This window comes from Arachis stenosperma, chromosome 1 (genome assembly GCF_014773155.1).
Source record: "Arachis stenosperma cultivar V10309 chromosome 1, arast.V10309.gnm1.PFL2, whole genome shotgun sequence".
NCBI lineage: Eukaryota > Viridiplantae > Streptophyta > Magnoliopsida > Fabales > Fabaceae > Arachis > Arachis stenosperma.
This window is the reverse complement of record NC_080377.1, coordinates 58,015,577-58,032,946: the sequence shown is the minus strand read 5'-3', so window position 1 is coordinate 58,032,946 and position 17,370 is coordinate 58,015,577. Positions and strand designations below refer to the sequence as shown.

At 40.5% G+C, this 17,370-nt stretch overlaps 1 non-coding gene across 1 annotated transcript; it reads left to right on the top strand.

The window, feature by feature from the left end:
* The first annotated feature begins 13,508 nt into the window (after nucleotides 1-13,508).
* Nucleotides 13,509-13,616, top strand: LOC130950928 (small nucleolar RNA R71). Its single transcript, XR_009073778.1, has one exon. It is a non-coding gene; the product is annotated as a small nucleolar RNA R71 (small nucleolar RNA).
* Nucleotides 13,617-17,370: the final 3,754 nt, after the last annotated feature.

Sequence of the window (17,370 nt, the reverse complement as noted above, 5' to 3'; positions counted from 1 at the left end):
TCATCTTCTCAGCAACAGACAGAGAATTCTAAGCAGAACCCCTCTGACTTAGCAACCATGGTCTCTGATCTAATCAAAACCACTCAAAGTTTCATGACTGAGACAAGGTCTTCCATTAGGAATTTGGAGGCACAAGTGGGACAGCTGAGTAAGAAAATTACTGAACTCCCTCCAAGCACTCTTCCAAGCAATACAGAAGAAAATCCAAAAGGAGAGTGCAAAGCCATAACCATGGCCGAATTTGGAGAGGAAGGAGGGGAAGTAAACGCCACTGAGGAAGGCCTCAATGGGCATGCACTGACCTCTACTGAGTTTCCCAATGAGGAACCATGGAAATCTGAGGCTCAAAATGAGACCATAGAGATTCCATTGGACTTACTTCTGCCTTTCATGAGCTCTGATGAGTATTCTTCCTCTGAAGAGGATGAGTATGTCACTGAAGAGCAAGTTGCTAAATACCTTGGAGCAATCATGAAGCTAAATGACAAGTTATTTGGAAATGAGACTTGGGAGAACAAACCTCCTTTGCTCACCAAAGAACTGAATGACTTGTCTAGGCAGAAATTACCTCAAAAGAGACAAGATCCTGGGAGGTTTTCCATACCTTGTACCATAGGCACCATGACCTTCAAGAAGGCCCTGTGTGACTTAGGGTCAAGTGTGAACCTCATGCCTCTCTCTGTAATGGAGAAGCTAGGGATCTTTGAGGTACAAGCTGCAAGAATCTCACTAGAGATGGCAGACAACTCAAGAAAACAAGCTCATGGACTTGTAGAGAATGTCTTGGTAAAAGTTGAAGACCATTACATCCCTACTGATTTCATAGTCCTAGAGACTGGGAAGTGCATGGATGAATCCATCATCCTTGGCAGACCCTTCCTAGCCACAGCAAAGGCTGTGATTGATGTTGATGGAGGTGAACTGATCATTCAAGTGAATGAAGAATTCTTTGTGTTTAAGGCTCAAGGATATCCTTCTGTCATCATGGAGAGGAAGCATGAAGAGCTTCTCTCAAATCAGAGACAAACAGAGCCCCCACAGTCAAACTCTAAGTTTGGTGTTGGGAGGCCACAACCAAACTCTAAGTTTGGTGTTGAACCCCCACATTCAAACTCTAAGTTTGGTGTTGGGAGGTTCCAACATTGCTCTGAGTATCTGTGAGGCTCCATGAGAGCCCTCTGTCAAGCTACTGACATTAAAGAAGCGCTTGTTGGGAGGCAACCCAATGATTATATTTTATATTTTCTTTTGTTATTTTATTTTTTTTTGTAGGTTGATGATCATAAGAAGTCACAAAATCCATTGAAAAAGCAAAAACAGAATGAAAAACAGGAAGAAAAATAGCACACCCTGGAGGAAGAATTCACTGGCGTTTAAACGCCAGTGAGGCTAGCAGTTGGGCGTTTAACGCCCAGTCTGGCACCCTTCTGGGCGTTTAACGCCAGAAAGGGGCACCAGACTGGCGTTAAACGCCAGAAAAGGGCAAGAACCTGGCGTTAAACGCCAGGAATGGGCACCAGCCCGGCGTTTAACGCCAGAAATGCCTCAAAACGTGATTTTGAGTGCCAATTGGTGCAGGGATGACTTTTCCTTGACACCTCAGGATCTGTGGACCCCACAGGATCCCCACCAACCCCACCACTCTCTCTTTTCTTCACCCATTCACCAATCACCTCACTACCTCTTCCCCAAAAACCCTTCACCTATCAAATCCCATCTTTCTCTTCACCACTCACATCCATCCTTCATAAAACCCCACCAACCTCACCCTTCAAATTCAAACCACTTTCCCTCCCAAACCCACCCATAATGGCCGAACCCCATCTCCCCCCTCTCCTATATAAACCCTTCTTCACCCCTTCATTTTCACACAACCTAAACACCACTTCTCCCCCTCCTTGGCCGAATACATAAGCCACTCCCTTCTTCCTCATTTCTTCTTCTTCTACTCTCTTCTTTCTTCTTTTGCTCGAGGACGAGCAAACCTTTTAAGTTTGGTGTGGTAAAAGCGTTGCTTTTTCGTTTTCCATAACCATTTATGGCATCCAAGGCCGGAGAAACCTCTAGAAAGAGGAAAGGGAAGGCAAAAGCTTCCACCTCCGAGTCATGGGAGATAGATAGATTCATCTCAAGGGTGCATCAAGATCACTTCTATGAAGTTATGGCCTTGAAGAAGGTGATCCCCGAGGTCCCCTTTTCACTCAAAAAGGGTGAATATCCGGAGATCCGCCATGAGATCCGAAGAAGAGGTTGGGAAGTGCTTACCGACCCCATTCAACAAGTCGGAATCTTGATGGTTCAAGAGTTCTATGCCAATGCATGGATCACCAAGAACCATGATCAAAGTGTGAACCCGGATCCAAAGAATTATCTTACTATGGTTCGGGGGAAATACTTGGATTTCAGTCCGGAAAATGTAAGGTTAGCATTCAACTTGCCCATGATGCAAGGAGATGAGCATCCTCACACTAGAAGGGTCAACTTTGATCAAAGGTTGGACCAAGTCCTCACAGTTATATGTGAAGAGGGCGCACAATGGAAGAGAGATTCAAGAGGGAAGCCGGTTCAATTGAGAAGGCATGACCTCAAGCCCGTGGCTAGAGGATGGTTGGAGTTTATCCAACGCTCAATCATTCCCACTAGCAACCGGTCTGAAGTTACTCTAGACCGGGCCATCATGATTCATAGCATCATGATTGGAGAAGAAGTAGAAGTTCATGAGGTCACAGCCCAAGAACTCTACAAAGTGGCGGATAAGTCTTCCACCTTGGCAAGGCTAGCCTTTCCTCACCTCATTTGTCACCTCTGTTATTCAATGGGAGTTGACATAGAGGGAGACGCCCTTATTGATGAAGACAAGCCCATCACCAAGAAAAGGATGGAGCACACAAGAGACCCTACTCATCATGAGATCCCTGAGATACCTCAAGGGATGCACTTTCCTCCACAAAACTATTGGGAGCAACTAAACATCTCCCTAGGAGAATTGAGTTCCAACATGGGACAACTAAGGGTGGAGCATCAAGAACACTCCATTCTCCTCCATGAAATTAGAGAAGATCAAAGAATCATGAGAGAGGAGCAACAAAGACAAGGAAGAGACATTGAGGAGCTCAAGCACTCCATAAGACCTTCAAGAGGAAGAACAAGCTGCCATCACTAAGGTGGACCCGTTCTTTAATCTCCTTGTTCTTTATTTTTTTGTTTTTCGAAATTTAGTGCTTTATGTTTGTCCATGTTTGTGTCTTATGATCATTAGTGTCTTAGTGTCTATGCCTTAAAGTTATGAATGTCCTATGAATCCATCACCTTTCTTAAATGAAAACTGTTTTTATCACAAAAGAACAAGAAGTACAGGATTTCGAATTCATCTTTAAAACTAGCTTAATTAGTTTGATGTGGTGACAATACTTTTTGTTTTCTGAATGTATGCTTGAACAGTGCATATATCTTTTGAATTTGTTGTTCATGAATGTTAAAATTGTTGGCTCTTGAAAGAATGATGAAAAAGGAGACATGTTACTGAGGATCTGAAAAATCATAAAAATGATTCTTGAAGCAAGAAAAAGCAGTGAATACAAAAAAAAAAAAAGAAAGCAAGCGAAAAAAAAAGAAAGAAAGAAAGAAAGAAAGTTGTGATCCAAGGCAATAAGAGTGTGCTTAAGACCCTGGACACCTCTAATTGGGGACTCTAGCAAAGCTGAGTCACAATCTGAAAAGGTTCACCAAATTATGTGTCTGTGGCATGTATGTATCCGGTGGTAATACTGGAAGACAGAGTGCTTTGGGCCACGGCCAAGACTCATAAAGTAGCTGTGTTCAAGAATCATCATACTTAACTAGGAGAATCAATAACACTATCTGGATTCTGAGTTCCTAAAGAAGCCAATCATTCTGAATTTCAAAGGATAAAGTGAAATGCCAAAACTGTTTGGAGGCAAAAAGCTACTAGTCCCGCTCATCTAATTTGGAGCTAAGTTTCATTGATAATTTGGAGTCTATAGTATATTCTCTTCTTTTTATCTTATTTGATTTTCAGTTGCTTGGGGACAAGCAACAATTTAAGTTTGGTGTTGTGATGAGCGGATAATTTATACGCTTTTTGGCATTGTTTTTAGTATGTTTTTAGTAGTTTTAGTTGAGTTCTTAGTATATTTTTATTAGTTTTTAATTAAAATTCACTTTTCTGGACTTTACTATGAGTTTGTGTGTTTTTCTGTGATTTCAGGTATTTTCTGGCTGAAATTGAGGGATCTGAGCAAAAATCTGATTCAGAGACTGAAAAGGACTGCAGATGCTGTTGGATTCTGACCTCCCTGCACTCGAAGTGGATTTTCTGAAGCTACAGAGACCCAATTGGCGCGCTCTCAATGGCGTTGGAAAGTAGACATCCTGGGCTTTCCAGCAATATATGATAGTCCATACTTTTCCCAAGATTTGATGGCCCAAACCGGCGTTCAAAGTCACCTACAGAAATTCCAGCGTTAAACGCCGGAACTGGCACCTAAATGGGAGTTAAACGCCCAAACTGGCATAAAAGCTGGCGTTTAACTCCAAGAAGAGTCTCTACACGAAAATGCTTCATTACTCAGCCCAAGTACACACCAAGTGGGCCCGGAAGTGGATTTTTATGTCATTTACTCATCTCTGTACACCCTAGGCTACTAGTTTTCTATATATAGAACCTTTTACTATTGTATTTTCATCATATGATCTTTGGAACCTTTTTCTGGAGATCTTTTGATCACTTTGGGAGGCTGGCCATTCGGCCATGCCTAGACCTTGTTCTTATGTATTTTCAACGGTGGAGTTTCTACACACCATAGATTAAGGTGTGGAGCTCTGCTGTACCTCGAGTATTAATGCAATTACTATTGTTCTTCTATTCAATTCCGCTTGTTCTTTGTCCAAGATATCACTTGTTCTTCAACTTGATGAATATGATGATCCGTGACACTCATCATCATTCTCACTCATGAACAAAGTGACTGACAACCACTCTTGTTCTACAAGCATCTGAGGCTTAGTGAATATCTCTTGGATTCCTGATACACGATGCATGGTTGATCGCCTGACAACCGAGTGCTCGCCTGACAAACGAGCCAGCCATTCCGTTAGATCAGAGTCTTCGTGGTATAGGCGAGAACTGATGGCGGCATTCAAGAGAATCCGGAAGGTCTAACCTTGTCTGTGGTATTCTGAGTAGGATTCAATGATTGAATGACTGTGACGTGCTTCAAACTCCTAGCAGGCGGGGCGTTAGTGACAGACGCAAAAGGATCAATGGATTTTATTCCGGCCTGACCGAGAACCGACAGCTGATTAGCCATGCTGTGACAGAGCATAGGAACATTTTCACTGAGAGGATGGGAGGTAGCCACTGACAACGGTGAAACCCTTGCATGAGCTTGCCATGGAAAAGAGTAAGAAGGATTGGATGAAGACAGTAGGAAAGCAGAGAGACGGAAGGGAAGGCATCTTCATACGCTTGTCTGAAGCTCTCACCAATGATATACATAAGTATCTCTATCTTTATCTTTATGCTTTATTCGTTTATCACTATACCCAATTGAGTCTGCCTGACTGAGATCTACAAGGTGACCATAGCTTGCTTCATACCAACAATCTCCGTGGGATCGACCCTTACTCGCGTAAGGTATTACTTGGACGACCCAGTGCACTTGCTGGTTAGTTGTGCGAAGTTGTGTTTATGCCATGGTATTGAGCACCAAGTTTTTGGGATTCATTACCGGGGATTGTTTTGTGTAAAAGTGTTGATCACAATTTCGTGCACCAAGTAGTAAACTCAGAGAGTAGATTTTTAACATGAAACTCAACAACCTTTGCTCATTATGGTGTAGCTTCAATGCACATGTTCCTGCTCCTTTATCCTTCTTCTTGGACACATCACTACAAGAAAAATACCATTCAGCCACACTTTTTTTAAGCTACATTTGAAAAGCATAGCCTATTCTATGAATAGGCTACGCTTTTCTCTGTGTTGCCTTTTTATAAGAGAAAAGGATACACAAATGCGGTATCATTTAAAAAGCGTAGCCTTAGGTATTATAGAAATCATTTATAAAGCGTAGCTGTATGTTGAAATCTATAGGTTCAGTTTTCGTATCAAAGAAGACGCTTTTAGAGGGTAGCCTATTTGTTAAGTTTTGGGTGTGCTTTTGAAGTGTTTTCTAATATATTCATGTATACTTAATGAATTTTGTTTTTCTTTTCAGAAGCCCTCCTCCTTCAGAAACCCGTGCCTTGCTCTCTCTTTTTCAGAAAGCTTCACGCCACCACCACTCACCTTTGCTAACCACCACTCACCGTCGCCCTTTTCCTTCGTCTTCACCTTTGCTCACCCCACTCACCGTCGCCCTTCTCCTTCGTCTTCTCACCTTCGCTCACCACTCACCGAGACATTGAAGCTCTTCTCTCTCAAAGAAAAACCCTAGCCACTGCTCTCTTCTTCAAGCTGTGTCGCCGCCGTCAAATCTGGTTCAGCCGCCGTCCCCACTCCCACTACTCCAGCGCCATCGCAGCTCGTCTTTATCGTCGCATTACATCGCTTCTGTTCCACGGCCGTTGTCTGTTCCAATTCCATCGCCTGTGCTCCACTGCTCCATCTCCCTCAACTCGGTTTGAGTTCTGGCCCTCATCTGAGTTTGAATTCTGTCTGTTATTATTTTTTTTCTTATTTTTATTGTGTTATTGTGATTTAATTGTTGATATTGTTGCTGTGTAACTTATAATTCCTCCTGTTGGTGATGTGAATCTGAATAACAGAGAGTGATGACATATTTATTCTAAATCTGAATAGTATTATTTAATAGAAAAGCAATAATTAGAGGACATGTACTAAAAATTTTATGTTAAATCTAAATAATATTGATTCTTTCTTCCTTTGTTATAAGCTATTTCAATAGTAAATAATGCATGCTGGGCTATTGGAGAACTTACAGTTAATTTATGTTAATGTTCTAATCACACTCTTGCAGTTATCTAAACTGACCAAGAGTTGAATGGCACTCTTGTTAGACATTAGGCTTTAGATATCTTTGAAGAAATCAATATTGCTCCAGCTTTTTGTTTTGGAATAGATTCCTATAACTTGGCATTAGAGTTTCAGCTCAAATATTCTAATCACACTCTTTCATAAAACTCGCATTCATGTATAGTTTCTGATTGTCTTCTTATTTATTAGGGACTCAACAAGTCACTCATAGAGGGAATAAAGAGGGAAAAGAGGAATTGCTTGTAGTGTTACAGAGTGGTGCACGAAATTGTGATCTCTACTTTGCACAACTCAAACAATCCCCGGTAATGGCTCCAAAAACTTGGTGCTCAATACCATGGTCTAAACATAATTTCACAACTTCGCACAACTAACCAGCAAGTGCACTGGGTCGTCCAAGTAATAAACCTTAAGCGAGTAAGGGTCGATCCCAGGGAGATTGTTGGTATGAAGCAAGCTATGGTCATCTTGTAAATCTCAGTCAGGCAGAATCAAATGGTTATGAATGATATATGAATAAAGCATAAAATAAAGATAGAGATACTTATGTAATTCATTAGTGAGAATTTCAGATAAGCGTATGGAGATGCTTTGTCCCTTCCGTCTCTTTGCTTTCCTACTGTCTTCATCCAATCCTTCTTACTCCTTTCCATGGCAAGCTGTATGTTGGGCATCACCGTTGTTAGTGGCTACAGTCCAGTCCTCTCAGTGAAAATGTTCAACGCGCTCTGTCACAGCACGGCTAATCATCTATCGGTTCTCAATCAGGTTGGAATAGAATCCAGTGATTCTTTTGCGTCTGTCACTAACGCCCAGCCTTCAGGAGTTTGAAGCTCGTCACAGTCATTCAATCGTTGAATCCTACTCAGAATACCACAGACGAGGTTTAGACCTTCCGAATTCTCTTAAATGCCGCCATCAATTCTAGCTTATACCATGAAGATTCTGATTAAGGAATCCAAGAGATATTCACTCAATCTAAGGTAGAACGGAGATGGTTGTCAGGCACACGTTCATAGATGAGAATGATGATGAGTGTCACGGATCATCATATTCATCAAGTTGAGGAACAAGTGATATCTTAGAACAAGAATAAGTTGAATTGAATAGAGGAACAATAGTAATTGCATTAATACTCGAGGTACAGCAGAGCTCCACACCTTAATTTATGGTCTGTAGAAACACCACCGTTGAAAATACATAAGAACAAGGTCTAGGCATGGCCGTGAGGCCAGCCCCATGATCTAAGATAGCATAAAACTACTCAAAGATAGCTATCCCGAAAAAATTACAATAGCAAAAGGTCCTATTTGTAGAGAACTAGTAGCCTAGGGTTTACAGAAATGAGTAAATGACATAAAAATCCACTTTCGGGCCCACTTGGTGTGTGCTTGGGCTGAGCATTGAAGCTTTCATGTGTAGAGACTTTTCTTGGAGTTAAACACCAGCTTTTGTGCCAGTTTGGGCATTTAACTCCCATTCTTGTGTCAGTTCCGACGTTTAATGCCGGGCAGTTTTGAGCTGATTTGGAACACCGGTTTAGGCCATCAAATCTCGGGCAAAGTATGGACTATTATACATTGCTGAAAAGCCCAGGATGTCTACTTTCAAACGCAGTAGAGAGGGCGCCAATTGGGCTTTTGTAGCTCCAGAAAATTCACTTCGAGTGCAAGGAGGTCAGAATCCAACAGCATCTGCAGTTCTTTTCAGCCTCTGAATCAGATTTTTGCTCAGGTTCCTCAATTTCAGCCAGAAAATACCTGAAATAACAGAAAAATACACAAACTCATAGTAAAGTCCAAAAAAGTGAATTTTAACTAAAAACTAATAAAAATATAATAAAAACTAACTAAAACATGCTAAAAAATACTAAAAACAATGCCAAAAAGTGTGTAAATTATCCGCTCATCATAATACCAAACTTAAATTGTTGCTTGTCCCCAAGCAACTGAGAATCAAATAAGATAAAAAGAAGAGAATATGCAATGAATTCCAAAAACATCTATGAAGATCAGTATTAATTAGATGAGCGGGGCTTTTAGCTTTTTGCCTCTGAATAGTTTTGGCATCTCACTCTATCATTTGAAATTCAGAATGATTGGCTTCTATAGAAACTCAGAATCCAGATAGTGTTATTGATTCTCCTAGTTAAGTATGATGATTCTTTAACACAGCTACTTTATGAGTCTTGGCCGTGGCCCAAAGCACTCTGTCTTCCAGTATTACCACCGGATACATACATGCCACAGACACATAATTGGGTGAACCTTTTCAGATTGTGACTCAGCTTTGCTAGAGTCCCCAATTAGAGGTATCCAAGGTTCTTAAGCACACTCTTTTTACCTTGGATCACAACTTTATTTCTTTCTCTTCCTCTTTTTTTTTCTTTAAATATTCACTGCTTTTTCTTGCTTCAAGAATCAATTTTATGATTTTTCAGATCCTCAGTAACATGTCTCCTTTTTCATCATTCTTTCAAGAGCCAATCATTCATGAACAACAAATTCAAAAGACATATGCACTGTTCAAGCATACATTCAGAAACCAAAATATTGCTACCACATCAAAATAATTAATCTGTTATAAAATTCAAAACTCATGCAATTCTTCTCTTTTTCAATTAAGAACATTTTTCATTTAAGAAAAGTGATGGATTCATAGGATATTCATAACTTTAAGGCATAGACACTAAGACACTAATGATCATGTAATAAGACACAAACATAGATAAACATAAGCATGAAAATTCGAAAAACAGGAAAATAAAGGACAAGGAAATTAAAGAACGGGCCCACCTTAGTGATGGCGGCTTGTTCTTCCTCTTGAAGATCTTATGGAGTGCTTGAGCTCCTCAATGTCTCTTCCTTGCCTTTGTTGCTCCTCTCTCATGACTCTTTGGTCTTCTCTAATTTCATGGAGGAGGATGGAATGTTCTTAGTGCTCCACCCTTAGTTGTCCCATGTTGGAACTCAATTCTCCTAGGGAGGTGTTGATTTGCTCCCAATAGTTTTGTGGAGGAAAGTGCATCCCTTGAGGTATCTCAGGGATTTTATGATGAGTGGGATCTCTTGTTTGCTCCATCCTTTTCTTAGTGATGGGCTTGTCCTCATCAATGAGGATGTCTCCCTCTATGTCAATTCCAACTGAATAACAGAGGTGAAAAATGAGATGAGGAAAGGCTAACCTTGCCAAGGTAGAGGACTTGTCCACCACCTTATAAAGTTCTTGGGCTATAACCTCATGAACTTCTACTTCCTCTCCATTCATGATGCTATGAATCATGATGGCCCGGTCTATAGTAACGTCAGACCGGTTGCTAGTGGGAATGATTGAGCGTTGGATAAACTCCAACCATCCCCTAGCCACGGGCTTGAGGTCATGCCTTCTCAGTTGAACCGGCTTCCCTCTTGAATCTCTCTTCCATTGAGCGCCCTCTTCACATATGTCTATGAGGACTTGGTCCAACCTTTGATCAAAGTTGACCCTTCTAGTGTAAGGGTGTTCATCTCCTTGCATCATGGGCAAGTTGAATGCCAACCTTACATTTTTCGGACTAAAATCTAAGCATTTACCCCAAACCATTGTAAGCCAATTCTTTGGGTCCGGGTTCACACTTTGATTATGGTTCTTGGTGATCCATGCATTGGCATAGAACTTTTGAACCATTAATATTCTGACATGTTGAATGGGGTTGGTAAGAACTTCCCACCCTCTTCTTTGGATCTCATGTCAGATCTCTGGATATTCATTCTTTTTGAGTTTGAAAGGGACCTCGGGGATCACCTTCTTCATGGCCACAACTTCATAAAAGTGGTCTTGATGCACCCTTGAGATGAATTCTCTATCTCCCATGACTCGGAGGTGGAAGCTTTTGCCTTCCCTTTCCTCTTTCTAGAGGTTCTCCGGCCTTAGATGCCATAAATGGTTATGGAAAAACAAAAAGTAATGCTTTTACCACACTAAACTTAAAGGGTTTGCTCATCCTTGAGCAAAAGAAGAAAGAAGAGAGTAGAAGAAGAAGAAATAGAGGAGATGGAGGTGGCTTTGTGGTTCGGCCAAGGCGAAAGAAGTAGTGTTTAGGTTGTGTGGAAATGAAGGGGTGAAGATGGGTTTATATAGGGGTGGAGAGAGGGGTAGGGGTCGGTCATGTATGGGTGGGTTTGGGAGGGAAAGTGGTTTGAATTTGAATGGTAAGGTAGGTGGGGTTTTATGAAGGATGGATGTGAGTAGTGAAGAGAATAGTAGGATTTGATAGGTGAGGGGTTTTTGGGGAAGAGGTATTGAGGTGATTGGTGAATGGGTGAAGAAGAGAGAGAGTGGTGGGGTAGGTGGGGATCCTGTGGGGTCCACAGATCCTGAGGTGTCAAGGAAAATTCATCCCTGCACCAAGTGGCGAGCAAAAATGCTCTTTATGCCAATTCTGGCATTAAACGCCGGGCTGGTGCCCATTTCTGGCGTTTAACGCCAGCTTGATGCCCATTCCTGGCATTAAACACCAGTCTGGTGCCCCTTTCTGGCGTTAAACGCCCAGAATGGTGCCAGACTGGGCGTTAAACGCCCATTTGCTGCCCTTACTGGCGTTTAAACGCCAGCAAGGTTTTCCTCCAGGGTGTGCTGTTTTTCTTTCTGTTTTTCATTCTATTTTTGCTTTTTCAATTGATTTTGTGACTTCCCATGATCATCAACCTATAGAAAACATAAAATAACAAAGGAAAATAGATAAATATAACATTGGGTTGCCTCCCAACAAGCGCTTCTTTAATGTCAGTAGCTTGACAGTGGGCTTTCATGGAGCCTCACAGATTTTCAGAGCAATGTTGGAACCTCCTAACACCAAACTTAGAGTTTGAATGTGGGGGTTCAACACCAAACTTAGAAGTTGGTTGTGCCTCCCAACACCAAACTTAGAGTTTGACTGTGGGGGCTCTGTTTGACTCTGTTTTGAGAGAAGCTCTTCATGCTTCCTCTCCATGGTTATAGAGGGGTATCCTTGAGCCTTAAACACAAAGAATTCTTCATTCACTTGAATAATCAATTCTCCTCTATCCACATCAATCACAGCCTTTGCTGTGGCTAGGAAGGGTCTGCCAAGGATGATGGATTCATCCATGCACTTCCCAGTCTCTTGGACTATGAAATCAGTAGGGATGTAATGGTCTTTAACCTTTGCCAGAACATCCTCTACAAGTCCATAAGCTTGTTTTCTTGAATTATCTGCCATCTCTAGTGAGATTCTTATAGCTTGCACCTCAAAGATCCCTAGCTTCTCCATTACAGAGAGAGGCATGAGGTTTATGCTTGACCCTAGGTTACACAGAGCCTTCTCAAAGGTCATGGTGCTTATGGTACAAGGTATTGAGAACTTCCCAGGGTCCTGTCTCTTTTGAGGTAATTTCTGCCTAGACAAGTCATCCAGTTCTTTGGTGAGCAAAGGGGGTTCATCCTCCCAAGTCTCGTTACCAAATAACCTGTCATTTAGCTTCATGATTGCTCCAAGATACTTAGCAACTTTCTCTTCAGTGACATCTTCATCCTCTTCAGAGGAAGAATTCTCATCAGAGCTCATGAATGGCAGAAGTAAATCCAATGGAATCTCTATGGTCTCATTATGAGCCTCAGATTCCCATGGTTCCTCATTATGGAACTCATTGGAGGCCAGTGGACGTCCATTGAGGTCTTCCTCAGTGGCGATCACTGCCTCTTCCTCCTTTCCAAGTTCGGCCACGTGGATCATGTTAATGGCCTTGCATTCTCCTTTTGTATTCTCTTCTGTATTTCTTGGAAGAGTACTAGGAGGGAGTTCAGTAATTTTCTTGCTCAGCTGTCCCACTTGTGCCTCCAAGTTTCCAATGGAGGACCTTGTTTCAGTCATGAAACTTTGAGTGGTTTTGATTAGATCAGAGACCATGGTTGCTAAGTCAGAGTGGCTCTGCTTAGAACTCTCTGTCTGTTGCTGAGAAGATGATGGAAAAGGCTTGCCATTGCGAAACCTGTTTCTTCCACCATTATTATTGTTAAAACCTTGTTGAGGTCTCTGTTGATCCTTCCATGAGAAATTTGGATGATTTCTCCATGAAGGATTATAGGTGTTTCCATAGGGTTCTCCCATGTAATTCACCTCTTCCATTGAAGGGTTCTCAGGATTATAAGCTTCTTCTTCAGATGAAGCGTCCTTAGTACTGCCTGGTGCAGCTTGCATTCCAGACAGACTTTGAGAAATCATATTGACTTGCTGAGTCAATATTTTGTTCTGAGCCAGTATGGCATTCAGAGTATCAATCTCAAGAACTCCTTTCTTCTGATTCGTCCCATTGTTCACAGGATTCCTTTCAGAGGTGTACATGAATTGGTTATTTGCAACCATTTCAATGAGTTCTTGAGCTTCTGCAGGCGTCTTCTTCAGATGAAGAGATCCTCCAGCAGAGCTATCCAATGACATCTTGGACAGTTCAGACAGACCATCATAGAAGATACCTATGATGCTCCATTCAGAAAGCATGTCAGAGGGACACTTTCTGATCAATTGTTTGTATCTTTCCCAAGCTTCATAGAGGGATTCACCTTCCTTCTGTCTAAAGGTTTGGACTTCCACTCTAAGCTTACTCAATTTTTGAGGTGGAAAGAACTTTGCCAAGAAGGCATTGACTAGTTTTTCCCAAGAGTTCAGGCTTTCTTTAGGTTGTGAGTCCAACCATATCCTAGCTCTGTCTCTTACGGCAAAATGGAATAGCATAAGTCTGTAGACCTCAGGGTCAACCCCATTGGTCTTGACAGTGTCATAAATTTGCAAGAATTCAGCTAAAAATTGATAAGGATCTTCCAATGGAAGTCCATGGAACTCGCAATTCTGTTGCATTAGAGAAATTAATTGAGGCTTAAGCTCAAAGTTGTTTGCTCCAATGGCAGGGATAGATATGCTTCTCCCATAGAAGTTTCAGGAGTAGGTGCAGTAAAGTCACCCAGTACCCTCCTTGCATTGTTGGCATTGTTGTTGTTTTCGGCTGCCATGGGTTCTTTTTCTTTGAAGATTTCTGTTAGGTCCTCTACAGAGAGTTGTGCCTTAGCTTCTCTTAGCTTTAGCTTCAAGGTCCTTTCAGGTTCAGGGTCAGCCTCAACAAGAATACTTTTGTCTTTGCTCCTGCTCATATGAAAGAGAAGAGAACAAGAAAATATGGAATCCTCTATGTCACAGTATAGAGATTCCTTGAGGTGTCAGAGGAAGAGAAAAATAGAAGGAAGAGGTAGAAGAATTTGAACTTATCAAGAAAGATAGGGTTCGAATTGTGCATTTAGGAGGAGTGTTAGTCCATAAATAGAAGGATGTGAGAAGAAGGAAAGAAATTTTTGAAAATAAATTAAAAGGATTTTAAAACATTTTGAAAAATTGATGAATGATTTTCGAAAAATATGATTAGGAAAGAAATAAAGTGATTTTTGAAAAAGATTTTGAAATTAGAAATCAAAAAGATATGATTGAAAGCTATTTTGAAAAAGATGTGATTAATAAGATATGATTGAAAAGTTATGGTTTTAAAAAGATGTGATTGAGAAGATATGATTTGAAAAACAATTTAAAAAGATTTGATTTTGAAAATTAATGACTTGGCTAACAAGAAAAGATATGATTCAAACATTAAACATTTCTCAACAGAAAAGGCAACATACTTGAAATGTTGAATCAAATCATTAATTGTTAGTAAGTATCTTTGAAAAAGGAAAGAATTTGATTTTGAAAAAATATGATTGAAAAGATATGATTTGAAAAAAATTTGATTCTGAAAAATTTTGAAAACTTGAAAAAAATTTGAATTAAAAACAGAATCTTCCCTCTTGTGCCATCCTGGCGTTAAACGCCCAGAATGGTATCCATTCTGGCGTTTAACGCCCAAAACACTACCCTTTTGGGCGTTAAACGCCCAGCCAGGCACCCTGGCTGGCGTTTAAACGCCAGTTTTCCTTCCTCACTGGGCGTTTTGAACGCCTAGCCTTTTTTTGTGTAATTCCTCTGCTGCATGTTTTGAATCTTTAATTCTCTGTATTATTGACTTAAAAAGACACAAATAAAAATATTTTTGAATTTTTAATGATAAGGAATAATCAAAATGCAACTAAAATCAAATAACAATGCATGCAAGACACCAAACTTAGAAGTTTGTATACTACTGACACTAACAAATTGAGAATGCATATGAGACACAACAAAACACTCAAACTTGAAGATCAGAGCAAGGAAATCATCAAGAACAACTTGAAGATCAATGAAGACACATGAATGAATTCGAAAAATGCAAGAAGAAAAGAAACATGCAATTGACACCAAACTTAAAATGAGACACTAGACTCAACAAGAAACACACAATATTTTTGGTTTTTATGATTTTGTAAATTTTTTTGGTTTTTTCAAAAATTAAGTGGAAAAGAAAATAAAGATATCAAAATTCTTAATGAGAATTCCAGGAATCATGCAATGTTAGTCTAAAGCTTTAGTCTAAAGAAATTAGACATGGCTAGCCAAGCTTCAGCAGGACATTGCATTCAAGAGCTAAATTGATGAAAATCAATCAGCTTTGGTGATGATAAGAACATCACCTTGAAACACTAGAATTTATTCTTAAGAACTCTGAAAAATACCTAATCTAAGCAACAAGATGAACCGTCAGTTGTCCAAACTCGAAATAATCCCCGGCAATGGCGCCAAAAACTTAGTGCACGAAATTGTGATCTCTACATTTCACAACTCAAACAGTCCCTGGTAATGACTCCAAAAACTTGGTGCTCAATACCATGGTCTAAACATAATTTCACAACTTTGCACAACTAACCAGCAAGTGCACTGGGTCGTCCAAGTAATAAACCTTACGCGAGTAAGGGTCGATCCCACGGAGATTGTTGGTATGAAGCAAGCTATGGTCACCTTGTAAATCTCAGTCAGACAGATTCAAATGGTTATGGATGATATATGAATAAAGCATAAAATAAAGATAGAGATACTTATGTAATTCATTGGTGAGAATTTCAGATAAGCGTATGGAGATGCTTTGTCCCTTCCGTCTCTCTGCTTTCCTACTGTCTTCATCCAATCCTTCTTACTCCTTTCCATGGCAAGCTATATGTTGGGCATCACCATTGTCAGTGGCTACAGTCCCGTCCTCTCAGTGAAAATGTTCAACGCGCTCTGTCACAACACGGCTAATCATCTGTCGGTTCTCAATTAGGTTGGAATAGAATCTATTGATTCTTTTGCGTCTGTCATTAACACCCAGCCTTCAGAAGTTTGAAGCTCATCACAGTCATTCAATCATTGAATCCTACTCAGAATACCATAGACAAGGTTTAGACCTTCTGGATTCTCTTGAATGCCGCCATCAATTCTAGCTTATACCACAAAGATTCCGATTAAGGTATTCTAGAGATAAACATTCAAGCTTTGTTTTCTTGTAGAACAGAAGTGGTTGTCAGGCACTTGTTCATAAGTGAGAATGGTGATGAGCGTCACATAATCATCACATTCATCATGTTCTTGGGTGCGAATGAATATCTTAGAACAAGAATAGGCTGAATTGAATAAAAGAACAATAGTAATTGCATTAATACTCGAGGTACAGCAGAGCTCCACACCTTAATCTATGGTGTGTAGATACTCCACCATTGAAAATACATAAGAACAAGGTTCAGGCATGGCCGTGAGGTCAGCCTCCAAGACGTGATCAAAAGATTCAAAGATCTAAAGATGATCAAAGATCCAAAGATGAAAATACAATAGCAAAAGGTCCTATTTGTAGAGAACTAGTAGCCTAGGGTTTACAGAAATGAGTAAATGACATAAAAATCCACTTTCGGGCCCACTTGATGTGTGCTTGGGCTGAGCATTGAAGCTTCTATGTGTAGAGACTTTTCTTGGAGTTAAACGCCAGCTTTTGTGCCAGTTTGGGCGTTTAACTCCTATTCTTGTGCCAGTTCCGGCGTTTAACGCCGGGCAGTTTTGAGCTGATTTGGAACACCGGTTTGGGCCATCAAATCTCGGGCAAAGTATGAACTAGTATACATTGCTGGAAAGCCCAGGATGTCTACTTTCCAACGCAATTGAGAGCGCGCCAATTGGGCTTCTGTAGCTCCAAAAAATCCACTTCGAGTGCAGGGTGGTCAGAATCCAACAGCATCTGCAGTCCTTTTTAGCCTCTGAATCAGATTTTTGCTCAAGTCCCTCAATTTCAGCCAGAAAATACCTGAAATCACAAAAAAATACACAAACTCATAGTAAAGTCCAGAAAAGTGAATTTTAACTAAAAACTAATAAAAATATAATAAAAACTAACTAAAACATACTAAAAACATACTAAAAACAATGCCAAAAA